Source organism: Microcebus murinus, chromosome 4 (assembly GCF_040939455.1).
Source record: "Microcebus murinus isolate Inina chromosome 4, M.murinus_Inina_mat1.0, whole genome shotgun sequence".
Classification (NCBI taxonomy): domain Eukaryota; kingdom Metazoa; phylum Chordata; class Mammalia; order Primates; family Cheirogaleidae; genus Microcebus; species Microcebus murinus.
Genome location: NC_134107.1, coordinates 60,497,234 through 60,511,997, shown reverse-complemented (window position 1 = coordinate 60,511,997; position 14,764 = coordinate 60,497,234).

The window sequence follows — 14,764 nt, the reverse complement described above, 5'->3', positions numbered from 1 at the left end:
GTAAAAATTAAAAATTTCTGTAAGCTTGAGTTTATGATGCATTTTTCTCATTAAAAAAAAAAAAATCCTGGCCGGGCGCTGTGGCTCACGCCTGTAATCCTAGCTCTTGGGAGGCCGAGGCGGGCGGATTGCTCAAGGTCAGGAGTTCAAAACCAGCCTGAGCAAGAGCGAGACCCCGTCTCTACTATAAATAGAAAGAAATTAATTGGCCAACTGATATATATATAAAAAAAAATTAGCCGGGCATGGTGGCGCATGCCTGTAGTCCCAGCTACTCGGGAGGCTGAGGCAGGAGGATCGCTTGAGCCCAGGAGTTTGAGGTTGCTGTGAGCTAGGCTGACGCCACGGCACTCACTCTAGCCTGGACAACAAAGTGAGACTCTGTCTCAAAAAAAAAAAAAAAAAAAAAAAAAAAAAATCCTGGGCTGGGGCAGGAAAAGTACAAAAAGAGTGTGGAATATCGTGTGGTGCCATAAAGTAAGAAAGAGCTCACAAAAGGATGAGGTTTTTTTCAGAAGAACACAGGAGCAATCTGAATACAACCTGATGAATTTTTCTTCAAAAAAAAAAGGCCTAGAGTCAGAGACTATCCCAGTAGCCCAAAGAATGGTCTTAAAACACTATTTCCACCTAAAAAGGAACTAGGGTTCAATAGGAAAATGGCTGATTTCAGATGGAGGGAAAAAATGTAGATTAGCCTACAACATCTTGTACAGCAAGCAAGAAAGCTGTAAAAGACAATTGAGGTCATGTTAGACAAGAGCCTGTTAGGGACAGAAAAACAAGAGAGAATGGAATGACAGAGGCAGAGAAACAAGAAGGAGGAAACAGTTAAAGAAAAGCAACTAGGGAAAACAGTTATTTCACTCTTAAAGAATGGGGTAATTAGAATATGGAACAGTGGCCACCAATCAGAAAATAGAAAAACACAATAAACAGTGACTTTCCCCATCACATGTATAGGAGAAAGGATGTCTGGAACATAACCTTTAAGTTATGACCATACCTGGAAAAATCTAGACCCCAAAACCCATGACATATAGTCATAATTATAACTGACCTTTACGTCAACATATACTATTAGCATATAAAAGGAAAAACACAGAAGAAGACAGTGTCTTCTCCACTTGCAGAGACAGACCCATTTCCCCTTAGGAACTGTACTTTTACTTTGCACCCTGAAACTTTTCTTACAATAAATTGTTCACGCACACTTGCTGAGTGCCTGTTATCTCTCCCCTCTCCTCTCCTTCTCCTCCTTATGGACAGGATCATGACAATCTCACTGGCCAAATACAGAAAAATTTGAGCAGTCAAAAAAATAATGACTGCAAAAAAATTAAATTAGTTAAAATTCATGAGTTTATATTGACATAGAGAAACAAATCACATTGGTCACCACAAGGTTACTAACGAAAGAATCAAGCTTTTATTCTGTCTCTCCTGTACAAACCAACTAATAAATGCCAAAGGAATGACACAATTAGAATCTGATCATTTTGCAACCTCTAATGAAATTATCTACCCGATAATTATCAATGGCTGTTAAAACCATTAGGTGAAAGACTGGTGCAAAATTTTATAATAGAAGGATCAGGCCAAAAACACCAGAAATCATAGAATAATTATAACATCACAAAAAAGAGGCAACCAGATATTACATGGCCTCCTGATGTGATGCAATGGGAACTATAAAGCCTCGTCTATGAAATATTCTTGCCAAAAATACAAACCTGAATCTGACCAAGGAGTAGAAAATGTATTAAATGACACCATCAGGATGCAATTAGCTAAAGCCACCACATAGGGTAAAAAATGACTTGGTTTCTCAAAAATGGCAAGGGGAAAAAGAATGGGAAAAATGTTATAGATCAAAATATAAACATATCAACTAAAAAAAACTGAACCTTGTTTGCATCCTAGTTTGAATAAACCAACTCTAAGATATTGAGACAATTGGGGAAATTTTATACTGACCAGACATTAGACAATATTCAGGAATTGTTAATATTTTAGAAGTGATAACAGTATTTTTTTTTTTTTTTTGAAACAGAGTCTCACTTTGTTGCCCAGGCTAGAGTGAGTGCCATGGCATCAGCCTAGCTCACAGCAACCTCAAACTCCTGGGCTCAAGCAATCCTCCTGCCTCAGCTTCCCAAGTAGCCGGGATTACAGGCATGCACCACCATGCCCGGCTAATTTTTTCCATACATATATTAGTTGGCCAATTAATTTCTTTCTATTTATAGTAGAGGCGGGGTCTCGCTCTTGCTCAGGCTGATTTCGAACTCCTGACTTCGAGCAATCCGCCCGCCTCGGCCTCCCAGAGTGCTAGGATTATAGGCGTGAGCCACCACGCCAGGCCGTGATAACAGTATTGTTCTTAAAACTGTCATGTTTTAAGAAAATCCTCCCAAGTAACAAAGAGCACACTGAATCCCCAGATCTTGGTTCTAACATTATTCTCTAATAAAAGGAACCAGGACTCTTTGGAAAAATGGTTTATTCCAGGGCTGGGGCAGAGGAAAATTTAAGTGTGGATGATCTTATGGTGCCATAAGGCAAGAAAGAGCTCACAAAAAGACAGGGTTTTCTTTTCTTTTTTTTGAGACAGATTCTCATTTTGTTCCCCAGGCTACAGTGCCATTGCGTCAGCCTAGCTCACAGGAACCTCAAACTCCTGGGCTCAAGCAATCCGTCTGCCGCAGCCTCCCGAGTAACTGGGACTACAGGCATGCGCCACCATGCCTGGCTAATTTTTTCTGTATATTTTTAGCTGTCCAATTAACTTTTTTCTATTTTTGGTAGAGACGGGGTCTCGCTCTTGCTCAGGCTGGCCTCGAATTCTGGAGGTCAAACGATCCACCCGCCTTGGCCTCCCAGAGTGCTAGGATTACAGGCATGAGCCACTGCGCCCAGCCGACAGGGTTTTCTTAAAAGAACACAGGAGCCAACCTGAAGGAGTTCCTAATGGCCAAAGCTGATAGTTGAATGAAAAAATAATGATGGTATTCTATTATAACCCATAGAGTAAGAACCCATGAACTCATATTGATATGAGTAATAACTAGAAAAGGGATAGCTCTTCCTTGTAGAATTCCAATTAATAAATGTAGAAGGAGGAAACAGAAAATCACCATTAGCCTCCCTTTAAGGGCATGGCAAAAGGACTTTATTTATCCGATTAAGACAACACATAAAATATAATTTTATGTATGAAAATCTTTCAGTACGTCATTCTGAGTCTCAGGTTCTGCTATGGGGGCCAGTTTCTTCTGATTCCCTGGTGTGCTGGACACTGGGATTAATCTCCCAGATCTCCCTTCAATGACGGCCTGTTGCCACAGCTGCAGGGAATGCTGTTTTGAGAAATCCAGAGTGTTAATGGAGGCACAAAAGTTTGCCACTGGATTATATCTTTCAGATCCTAGATATTTAGTGGGTGAAACAGCAGTGCCCGTGACTGACCCAGGATGGAGTAATAGTCCCTTAGGAGAGAGATAGGAGAGATAACTTTTTTGGGTATGTATCCAGGCTGGCCTCAAGGCCATCAGGCAAAAAGTGGTCAATTATTCCAAGGTCTCTGCCATAACCCAGGGGTCCAAGGAAAACCCGATAGCCTTCCTGGATCAGCCCCAGGAGGCAATAAAGAAGTATACCACTCTCAATCTTAAGTCCTATGAAGGACAGGTGATATTAAAAGATAAATTCCTGGCTGGGTGTGGTGGCTCACGCCTGTAATCCTAGCATTCTGAGAGGCCGAGGTGGGAGGATCGTTTGAGTTCAGGACTTCAAGACCAGCCTGAGTGAGAGCGAGACCCCATCTCTACTAAAAATAGAAAGAAATTAGCTGAACAACTAAAAATATACAGAAAAAATTAGCCGGGCATGGTGGTGCATGCCTGTAGTCCCAGCTACTCGGGAGACTGAGGCAGGAAGATTGCTTGAGCCCAGGAGTTTGAGGTTGTTGTGAGTTAGACTGACGCCACGGCACTCTAGGCCTGGGCAACAGAGTGAGACTCTCAAAAAAAAAGATAAGTTCTTGACCCAAGCAGCACCAAATATTAGGAGAAACCTCCAGAAGCTCGTCCAGGACCCTGCCACCTCTGTGGATGATAAGGTGGCTGCTGCTAACTCTGTTCTATAATAGAACTTCTGAGCTCGAGTCTCAGGCTCGGGAGAAGGAATGGAGGAAGGTGGCTAGGCATGCCTAGTTAATGGCGGTACTGGCACTCACATTCGGACCAATGGTTAAAGCCCCCACCAAACAAAGGGACCTCTGGTGCCACATTTGCTGACAGGAAGGGCACTGGGCTGCCCCCACAAGGATAGGCCACTTAAGGATTCTTGTCATTGGTGCCGACAAACAGATCACTGGGCCACACTCTATCCTATGGGATCATCCCAGGAGGGAGTCCTTCCCCTGACCAGATCATGGTACAATAATGAAGGAGCCTGCACCCATCAGGCCCCTGGCAGATGACTATCGCTGGACCGGAGCCAAGGGTAACCCTCCTGATGGGATGCAGACCAATAAATTTTCTTCTTGATACTGGGACTGCCTACTCTGTCCTCTTCACCTACTCTGGAAAACTGAACACTCAATCCCATATGGTCAACCAAGTCTCTGGGGTCCCTACCAAACAATTCTTTACTCTCCCTTTGCTGTGTTTGTGGGAGGATGTGATTCTTGAACATTCATTTCCAGTAATTCCTACTTATCCTGTCAACCTGCTAGGATGCAACTTGCTTTTTAAATCACGAGCCTGGCGTTCTTTATACCCTCAGGAGGAACCCAGTCTCATAGGTCCCTTAACAGATTCAGAAGTTTCAGGCCAAAGTCAACAAGAGTGGGAGGCAGATATCCTAGCAGTAATCTGGGATGTCGGTCCCCTGGGCCATCCCAAAATGGCCCAGTGGTTACAGTCCAGCTCAGACCACAGCAGGGATATCCCGGTGATAAACAGTATCCTCTGTAACCCGAGGTCCAAGCAGGTCTTGAGTAGTACCCTTATAAAAAAATTTCTAGTTTTGGTTCTACTTATCCTAACTTGCTCTCCTTTTAACATCCCTATTTTACCTGTCCGGAAAAAGGATGGTACTTACCAATTGGTGCAAGACTTAAGGGGAGTCAATAAGGTGGTGGTGCCTTTACACCTGGTGGTGCCCAATCCTTACACAATACTGAGTAATATTTCCCCGAGATCACTCATTACAGCATATGAGACCTAAAGGATGCTTTTTTTTTTTTTTGCATTCCTCTCCACCCTGTCAAACTTTATTTGCTTTGGGATGGATGCCCCTACATGGCACATCCCACTAATTAACATGGACGGTGTTGCCACAAGGGTGCTAGCCTTTGGAGAAAGATCTACATGACCTCCAACTCATCTTTTTGGTCAGGCTTTGGAGAAAGATCTAGATGACTTCCAACTCCACTGGGGGTGCTTCAATATCTTGATGACCTATTGATCTGCTCCCCAAGCTTAGAGGCAGCACAGGAACACACTATTTAAGTCCTGGGATTCCTGGCTGACAGGGATATGGGGTGTCTCATCCCAAAGCCTGAATGACTCAATCTAATGTGATCTACTTGGAGCTTGTTCTTATCCAGGGAAAACGAGAGTTCTCCCTGGAATGTGTCCAGGCCATAGTTTGTCTTCCTGAACCCACCACTCGGCCCCTTCTGTGCTCTTTTCTTGGACTTAACAGGGTTCTACTCAATTTGGATACCTAATTATGGGCTTCTGGCTAAGCCCCTTTATAAAAGCCTAAAAGGAAAAACACTGATAAGAAACCTCTAATATGGGGCCTGAACAAAAACAGGCTGTTCAGACATTGAAAAAGGCTTTACATAGCCTGGTGCGGTGGCTCACGTCTATAATCCTAGCACTCTGGGAGGCCGAGGCAGGCAGATTGCTCGAGGTCAGGAGTTCGAAACCAACCTGAGCAAGAGCAAGATCCCTTCTCTACTATAAATAGAAAGAAATTAATTGGCCAACTAACATATGTAGAAAAAATTAGCCGGGCATGGTGGCGCTTGCCTGTAGTCCCAGCTACTCGGAAAGCTGAGGCAGTAGGATTGCTTGAGCCCAGGAGTTTGAGGTTGCTGTGAGCTAGGCTGATGCCATGGAACTCAGTCTAGCCTGGGCAACAAAACGAGACTCTTGTCTCAAAAAAAACAAAAACAAAAAACAAAGACAAAAAAGGCTTTTCTCCAAGCCCAGCCCTGGGCCTACTGCACTCTCACAGAACCTTCTTTTTATATGCTCCCGAGAGACATGGAATAGTTCGAGGGTATAAACACAGCTTTTGGAGCCACAGTTACAACTGGTGGCCTATTTATCAAAGAAAGTGGACCCCACAGCTGCAGGCCGGCCTGTTTGAAGGCAACAGAAGCCATATCTTTACTCTTATCAGAGGCTGCTAAATTCACTATGGGAGCTTCCCTTACTGTTAGAACCTCCCACTGGGCCTCTGAGCTCCTCCAGGGAGGGGTGACAAAATGGATTTCAGATAGCTATTTATTAAAATTCCAGGCTATATTAATAGAAACTCCTGAATTAAAAATTGAGACTTGCTCTGGACTCAACCCTGCCACTCTTCTTCCAGCAGAGATGATAGGGGAAACAAGCAGGCTGTTGAACAATTAATTGTGAAGAGATTATACTCCACCACTATCTTCCCTCAATGCCCCTCCTTCAAGGGAGAAGCTATCATTTTTTTTTTTTTTTTTTTTGAGACAGAGTCTCACTTTGTTGCCCAGGCTAGAGTGAGTGCCGTGGCGTCAGCCTAGCTCACAGCAACCTCAAACTCCTGGGCTCGAGTGATCCTTCTGCCTCAGCCTCCCGGGTAGCTGGGACTACAGGCATGTGCCACCATGCCCGGCTAATTTTTATATATATATATCAGTTGGCCAATTAATTTCTTTCTATTTATAGCAGAGACGGGGTCTCGCTCTTGCTCAGGCTGGTTTTGAACTCCTGACCTTGAGCAATCCGCCCGCCTCGGCCTCCCAAGAACTAGGATTACAGGCGTGAGCCACAGCGCCCGGCCTAGAAGCTATCATTTTTACAAGTAAAACTAAAATGGCCAGGCCAACCCGCTGGGCCTTTTTATTAGTCACCAAATCTGTGTTAACCTGGCCCAAAATGGGGATGTCAGGCCAGAGTCACATGCCTTGCATGGGTCAGATGTTTCCATAAGAGCTCAGTAGCAGTTTAAGAGCTACCTTTTTAAAAGGGTGTACTCAATGACTGCAAAGCACGTGGCCCTGCTATACTGGGAAATGGCCTGAGTACTAAAGAAGTGACCACATTTTAACTAAAACTATAATTTTCTTTTCCTCTTGGGATTCTATGTTATTTCTCTTAGACTGTACCTTTCTACATGTAGGAGTCCCTGAATGGGAGACATAAGCTTTCCTAGTCCAATTAAATGTATAATTGATATCAATAACACACTTTGATATGAAAGCCATAAAATAGTACATTGAATCAATTTAGAGGCTCCACCCAAAGGTCATTTTAATTTTCATTTCCCATTGCAAACCAAGCCCCATACCTACCAGTTGAATACAGGTGCTTTTTCTCCCCTATAGGAACCCAAACCAAGCAGTTTAAGATAGATATGTTGGAGGCCACAGCCAAGAAATCATGTTATCTCCCAGCCAGGAGTGTGAGGACATGAAGAGTGTAGGAGAGGGTAGCCTGTGGAGGGCAGCTGGGTTACTGAGGTGGCCTTTTTCTCCTTTGACACCTGGCTCCAGGATCAGTGTTGCCTCTTCCCTCATATACCTGTTGGCTCTGACAAGCACCCTAGGGCTCATGTTTTTTGCTCTCCTGCATGCCATTGTGGATCTGCCCCAGGCTCTGGCATTTTTGACCAATCACGCACAAGGCTCCCTATTCCAATGGGACCAAGTAGGATGGTGACTTGGACACCTATATTCGATAGAACTATAAAAAGGGAGTTCCTCTCCAAAGATCCCCAACATGCAAACCTTTTTTCCTTAAAGCAGAAGTAGGGGGGAATCAAGGGTACACAGGGAGTGGCTTTCTGTCAGCCAGCAAGACTATGTATTTACTTCCAATTCAAGTGGCTACCTACTCGAACTCAATAAACACCTGTTTTTGGCCCATTCAAAGCTCTATATTCTTATTGTTGCCATCATTTATTTCACCTTTGAGAAACCCTTTACTTATCAGCCACAGCCATATTGCCTTTCAGCTGGAGCCACAGGCTTGCTGTCCATTGTTAGAACATCCTTTCTGCTTCCTGTCCACAGACTGAGCAACAACCTAAGTATCATTTGGGCAGTGTGATTCAATCCTACCTCTTGCTGTTTACCTTCAAAATATTAACATGTAGGACAATGGTGGACTCTTACTCTTTCCCTCACTTGGCTGCATCTACTACCATATTCCAGGGAATTTCTCAAATCTTCTAACTCATCCCATGAAAGGCCTTTGTCCTTTTTCTTCTAGAAAACCATGCCTGCCAGTATCCCATCCTTGTTACTCAAACTTCCAGATCTGTGAAGAATCTAGAATTGTATCCTACCTGCAAACTAACAAGTTAGCCTGCTATTCTTTCTTGGGTGCTGCCAGAAGACATGAGATTCCTGGATCGGAGACAAAGAACTTTATTACTTACATACTTATGGTATAGCAAACATGAGCATGATCTTTGCGTCCATTGCCCCCACCCCTCATGCTCCACTCCCCAAAGTGTTGCTGGGTATAGAACTAGATGGAAACCTACACATGCAGAACCAGAGCTTGGGAGATTCAACACTTTTATAGTGAGCAATAGGCAAACCTACTCATCTTTAGGTAGCTTACTGCTAATAGAACACTGAAGTATGGTCCAGGAAGAGTGGTCAGGGTCTTGCATTCATACAAAGCAAGAACATGCAGGGACACTCAGGGGTCATGGCAGACTGCCTCTCCCAACAGTTTCTTTCTTCAGTGGGTCACCTTTGACAGCATTATGAACCAAACCTAGGGCACTAAGAGCCTGAACAGTACTCAATCCTCATCAATGGTTTCCCAGAAGAGTTCGTTTGTCACAGGGAAATCCCCCTAAAAGGGCCAAAGCTCCTTTACAGCACACAAGACCTACTGCAAAAAATTCTGAGACCTTTCCTGTTGTGTCTGCATAGGTCTAAGGCTGTTATGACAGACTGTAGGAGGGGGTTGGCTGTCAGCTCAAAAGTTGCCATTCTTCCTTAACAAGCATTATGTACCCCTGAATCCCTCTTCTTCCAAGCAAATCAGCCTAAGTTCTAACAATTCACCTGGTTTCTGCCCATAGCAGTAGAGAATTTCTCTCCTTTCATGCTCATGTAAGTGGTGTCTCTGTAACTGTTGTAAAAGGAGGAGGAACCTGATGCCCACCCAGAAAGAATATTAGTACTAACAGTTAAAAGGGGGCAGACCTGAGGCCAATTGTCAGATAAGTAAGAAAATCCTCCACCCAGAGAGTAAGCAACTACCAGGGTTCCTTTCGAGCAAGTCTTTGAATCTATTTTTCAGTACTCAGAAACTGCAACCACCTTCCCAGTTCCTCATTAACAGGCTATATTTACGTATTTAAAACATTATTCTGACAAGGGGGGCAGAGACAGCACCAGCATGTCAAAAAGATCCTTGGCACCAAAAAAAGGTTAAGAATTGTCTGATGTGTGGATATCAGAGGGGTCATCTGGGCACATGGCTTTCAGGCTGTGTTCTTAGGAATATTCTATTTAGTAACAAAAGAGGCTATCAGTGGGGACAGGATATATTCTATAAAAATCTACATTAATGTCATATTAACAGTATTCCCTAGTGATTTCCATCATGAGGACAAGGTTTGGGGAGTGAGTGGGGCTAGCTAGGGATGGAGATAAGGCAGACAGAGAGAGACAGATAGGGCTCTAAACTGAGAAGGAACTGGAACCCAGAGAAAAATACAACTTGTATGTATGCAAAGGGACTTTTCATATTTTTTCACTCCTTAAGGTTATCTGAAGCAAAAAGATTGTTTCTAAAAATATACACAAGTACTACAAACATTAACTACATATTAGCAGCTGAAATTAGCAAATAATGAAAAACAGCAAGCTTTCCCCACTCTCCTCAGTGGTCCTTTATGTTCTAGAAGACTTAAGTTCATCTGAGCTAGGTGTGAGGAGCTGACAATCTAGAGGAAAATGTGATGGGTGTCAGAGTTTCCTGGTAGCAAGGGTGCTGCAGGGCTACTACAGAGGGTAAAGAATAATGCAGCCCAATATCATTCAAAATAGACTGAAGTGGCCACTCCACAGATGCCTGTGTCAGAAGCCGGCCAGAGGCACTGTGGCCTCCCAAAATGTGCCCATACTGAGGCTTGAGCCTACAGAGGGTAGTTTTTTGTCCATGGGATGAGAAACTGTCCTAAAATGCTATAAGTACAAAGGTGGCTGGGCGGACAACCGACTTCATTCATTAAGTCTAAACTTCTTCATCTGGTTTCCGGAGTCAGGAAAAAACCTTAAGAGATCCATACAGTCCTAGAAGTTCAAAGTGGGGTTCATGGGCAGATTTTAGGGATTATGGCACTCACACTGTAATCATAAGGGATGTTTTACATGTGGGCATTTCTGGAGGGATAAAGAGTCTTCTTCATAATCTCAAAAGGACACAGTCTCTAAAGCTTCCTTAACAAGTCAAAAGACTTCACCCTAGAGAAGGAATGGGATTTGCCCAAGGTCACAAATTAGAATAAAGCTAGAAACAACCCAGCTCTCTAATCTTTCATTTGAGGACCTATTTTTCTCCTCCCTTTCTCTAACCACATTTCCTCCTGGGATAATGAAAAATTTGGAAAAAAATATTATATATTGATAGGGAAATAAATTAAAAACATTTGTAATATACTATGGAATATTATGCAGCTATTAAAAATGACACTGACAGGAAAGGTACCTAATAAATATTAAGTTTAAAAAACAAATTAGGCCGGGCGCGGTGGCTCACGCCTGTAATCCTAGCTCTCTGGGAGGCCGAGGCGGGCGGATTGCTCAAGGTCAGGAGTTCAAAACCAGCCTGAGTGAGACCCCGTCTCTACTATAAAATAGAAAGAAATTAATTGGCCAACTGATATGTATATAAAAAATTAGCCGGGCATGGTGGCGCATGCCTGTAGTCCCAGCTACTCGGGAGGCTGAGGCAGTAGGATTGCTCGAGCCCAGGAGTTTGAGGTTGCTGTGAGCTAGGCTGACGCCACGGCACTCACTCTAGCCTGGACAACAAAGCGAGACTCTGTCTAAAAAAAAAAAAAAAAAAAAAACAACAAAAAAAAAAAAAACAAAAAACAAATTACAGGACATATGTCAATATAATTCAATTTTTAAAGAAAGCATATACATACAAACATATATCTTCACATGATACACGTTTGTATCTATATGTAAAGAAAAAGGTACACCTGTTGTGAAGGAACTCCAAGGGGCAATGAAGAGGGTTATTTACTGTCTACATTCACAAGCCTTGAGACCCTGTGTATTCACAGGTTCAACTAACCAGACTGAAAGTATTCAAAAAAACAAAAATAAAAATGATATAGCATAATAACCATTTACATAGCATTTACATTGTATCAGTTATTATAAGTAATCTACAGATGGTTAAAAGTAGGCTGGGCACAGTGGCTAATGCCTATAATCCCAGTGCTTTGGGAGGCTGAGGTGGGAGATTCCTTGAGGTCAGAAGTTCAAGACCAGCCAGGGCAACATAGTGATACGCCCTTGCCTATAGTCCTGTTGAGGAAGTATGATTGAGGAATCAATGAGATGTGGCTCATAAGATCATTATTTTATTGTATCAACCAATATTGCTATATTAAAGACAGAAAACAGGAGTTTGCAAGGTTTTGCCCTGAACGAATATGTGAACTCATTAGTTCACATATCAAGGGATGCCTCCGCCTCGCCTTGGGAGGGCTCTCAAAGCTCAGATATGGATGCATTCCAGGAGGCTTCTCCATTATCTCAGATCTGTGGTGCCTCCCAGTTCTTTAAAGACAAGACAGGTAAAAATCTGGCTCACAGGATGGGAGCTGGAGATAAAGAGTGCCCTAGGAAAGAGACACACTCTGGTGGTTAGGAGAAATTTAGAATGTAGAGATGGGCTTCCTGCTCTCTCCTGCCTTAAGTCCACAATAAATAGATCAAAGAAATATAGAGCCACTATACCTCTTTGTTATTTCTGTTAATTGACAGCTATCTCTTAGAACTTAGTCCTTGAAAGACTTTAACTGTTTGTTCACCTTGATAGATCAGAATTTGTTAGAACCCCTTTGAAAGGACTTTTGACCCTAACCGACTACCTGTTACTATGTCATTCTGTTACTATGGCAACTGGTAATTGATATCTGTAACTATAAAAACCTACGTGTCTCTAACCTCAGGGCTGTACTACTGGTGGTGTTGCAGACTCCTGAGTACCCTCGCTTTTTTGTTTTTTTTTTTTGTTTGTTTGTTTTTGAGACAGAGTCTCGCTTTGTTGCCTAGGCTAGAGTGAGTGCCGTGGCATCAGCCTAGCTCACAGCAACCTCAAACTCCTGGGCTCAAGCAATCCTTCTGCCTCAGCCACCCGAGTAGCTGGGACTACAGGCATGCGCCACCATGCCCGGCTAATTTTTTTTTATATATATATATTAGTTGGCCAATTAATTTCTTTCTATTTATAGTAGAGACGGGGTCTCGCTCTTGCTCAGGCTAGTTTCGAACTCCTGACCTCGAGCAATCCGCCCGCCTCGGCCTCCCAGAGAGCTAGGATTACAGGCGTGAGCCACCTCGCCCGGCCTGCTTTTTTGTTTTTTTGAACAGAGTTTTACTTTGTTGCCCAGGCTAGAGTGAGTACCATGGCATCAGCCTAGCTCACAGCAACCTCAAACTCCTGGGCTCAAGCAATCCTACTGCTTCAGCCTCCGAGTAGCTGGGACTACCGGCATGCGTCACCATGCCCAGCTAATTTTTTGTATATATATTAGTTGGCCAATTAATTTCTTTCTATTTATAGTAGAGACCGGGTCTTGCTCTTGCTCAGGCTGGTTTCGAACTCCTGACCTCGAGCAATCCACCCACCTTGGCCTCCCAGAGAGCTAGGATTACAGGCATGAGCCACCATGCCCGGCCAGTACCCCTGCTTTATTAATTTCTTCTTATAAACCTATAAAACTATACCTTAGTCTCTGTGTATTCTTTTATTTCTATTATTCTATTTCCTATTAATTTCTTTATCTTTTTTTTGAGACAGAGTCTCACTCTGTTACCCAGGCTAGAGTGCTGTGGCATCAGCCTAGCTCACAGCAACCTCACACTCCTGGGCTCAAGCAATCCTTCTGTCTCAGCCTCCCGAGTAGCTGGGACTATAGGCATGAACCATCATGCCTGGCTAATTTTTTCTATATATTTTTAGTTGGCCAATTAATTTCTATTTTTAGTAGAGACAGGGTCTCACTCTTGCTCAGGCTGGTTTCAAAATCCTGACCTTGAGGCTGGTTTCAAACTCCTGACCTTGAGCGATCCTCCTGCCTAGGCCTCCCAGAGTGCTAGGCTTACAGGCGTGAGCCACCGTGCCTGGCCTATTTCCTATTATTTTCTTATCCTCTGTGGAGACAACTACCTAAGGGACCTGGTTTCTTGCAGGGAGAAGTAGCTGATCTTCTCACAGTCTGCCCCACATTGCCCGCCCCCCCCCCCAGCAGAGTCCCAGCTACTCAAGAGGCCAACGCAGGACAGCTTCAGCCCAGGAGCTCAAGGTTGCAGTGAGCTATGATCCCACCAATGCACTCCAACCTAGGCAGCAGAGCCTGTCTCAAAACAAAAGAACCCCCAAAAATACATATATAAATACATACATATGAAAAATATATGGGAGTATGTGCATAGTTTATATGCAAACACTACACCATTTTACATAAGGGACTTGAGCATCCTCAGGGGTCCTGGAACCAATCCCTCACAGATACTGAGGGATGAATATAATTTCTCCACTACAAAAACAATGATGTGATTACAAAACTTTCAAAAGCTTTAAGTAGCTCACAGAATTAGGATTATCACATAAAAAAGAATTCCAGCACTTTGGGAGGCCAAGGCAGGAGGATCACTTAAGGCCAGGAGTTCGAGACTACCCTGAACAACATACGGAGACCCTGTCTCTACCAAAAAAAAAAACCAAAAAACAAAACCCCAGGAAATATAAGCCAGGCATGGTGGCATGCGCCTGTAGTCTCAGCTACTCGGGAGGCTAAGGCAGGAGGGTCACTTGAGCCTAGGAGTTTCAGGCTGCAGCAAGCTATGACAATGCCACTGCACTCCAGCCTGGGAGATAAAGTAAGGCATTGTCTAAACAAAAAAAAAGGAAGAAACTAGAAGCTCAGAGTATTTTGTGAAGTACCCAAGGATTATAGGAATGAAGACTATAGACTCTAAGGCTTCAAATTCCTGTTCAGTGTTGTTCCACAACCCCCCACTACATGGTGCTTGATAGGGCAACATTTCTAAGTCTAACAGGAAAAGTGATAAGGGCATCTTCTTCTAAGCTGAAGAGTGCTGGGTACCAGGCTCAGCTGGAATTGTAGTTTTGTAAGGCTAAAAGGACAATATTTCTAAAGGTCACAGGATCTAGGCAAGTGCCCAAGTCTTCTCTGACCACAGTGGGAAAAATACTGGAGAAGATGTTGCTGTTTTGTCTGTGCAGGAATGCAACTGACAGCAGACTACCTGGGTTTA